This window comes from Habropoda laboriosa, unplaced genomic scaffold (genome assembly GCF_001263275.1).
Source record: "Habropoda laboriosa isolate 0110345459 unplaced genomic scaffold, ASM126327v1 scaffold210, whole genome shotgun sequence".
Classification (NCBI taxonomy): domain Eukaryota; kingdom Metazoa; phylum Arthropoda; class Insecta; order Hymenoptera; family Apidae; genus Habropoda; species Habropoda laboriosa.
The window spans coordinates 205,788-207,240 of record NW_017100373.1 but is presented as its reverse complement, the minus strand read 5'-3'; positions in this window follow the sequence as shown (position 1 = coordinate 207,240).

Below are 1,453 nucleotides of genomic sequence, written 5' to 3'. Positions count from 1 at the left end.
TTCTTCTTCCCTTCAGTCTTGAAATTTAAAGGTTAGATTTATGTTCATATTTTACGGGGTTTTCTGATTTTGATAATTTGATATATTCATTACAAATTTGTTCTTATTCTTACTTCTCTCTACATATGTATACTGTGATGATAAGAAACAAAACTTCTTACGAAAGAAAATGATAACTTGAAACTTTGACAGCACCCACGTCTCTCCTTTTAATAAAAAAGGTCCTCTTTCCTCTTTTTATCTTCCAAAGTTATTTTGAAACCTTACTACACATAAATTATTTAAATGAAAAACTCTTTTAATACCAAATTTAAAAAAATGCGATTTTGTTCCATATAAAATAGAATTATTTAACAATTCTCTTTCTAACAATAACTTCGCTAGAAGGATGATTATTTCCTTGACTACAATTATAGTACTATGTCCAGATCAAGAGATTATTTCACGGCGCGCGACTTTACATGTTCAGGACAGCAGCGAAATTCACGAAACACTCTCTTATGACCGATTTTACTGAAGTGTTTATTATTAATACTTAATCTTTTTCAGTTTCTAAACTTTTCAGCTCTTAAATATACGTGTTTTTTTCATAGAATATTATAGAATAATGTGGTCACCGGTGGGTCGCATCGGAAAATATGTAAGAGCAACACTCGATGATTCACCGGTGGGTCATATCATCCTAAACGTGTTAATCTCTATCATTCAGTTCCACTGATATATTAATGAAACCATACAAAGGTACATATATCTCTGTCGTCGAGCGCGATTTGCACTGGTGTCAACTGAAATCGACAATTTACATACAAGAGTCATTAACGAGCCAGTTCGAATTACTGTATCGGGGTGATAAATGCACCGTGCATCTTTTTTTCCAAGCTCGAACTTACAAAGATCGTCGGTATTCACCTAAACTCAACGTGGCTGAGTATGTATATGTGTGCTGGTCAACAAACCTGTCCTGGAGACACGCGTGTACAACGCCACCCAAAAAAAGAAGAAGAATATAGAACGAGGTGTGCGTCGCATTACAAGAAGCTCTGGGCTGCGATAATTGCTCCTTCACGAGTTCAATCATAATAACAACCATGCTGCTGCGCCTTGAACACTGTACTGTACAGTTGTAAACAAGATTCTTAAAAGGTACCACTTGATAAGCCCTTTGTTGGATCACTAACTTAAACTTGAAATGGAACACTCCTCTCGATATGTTATTATTAAGAAAATTGTTAAGGAAATCCGTGGGAGCCTTGGACAAGTCTTCGAGATCCTGGTACAGTATTTGGAGTAGCATTGGTAGCTGAAAAATTCAATTTTTTTTTGGTGAATTCCACAACGATGCCACAATGACTTTTATTTGTCATAAAGTAAACGCTCGACTATATTCAGAGGAATGCCAGCACACGGAATGGGCAAAAAGAAGAGGAGGACACGTTTCTTCGTTCCACCGACT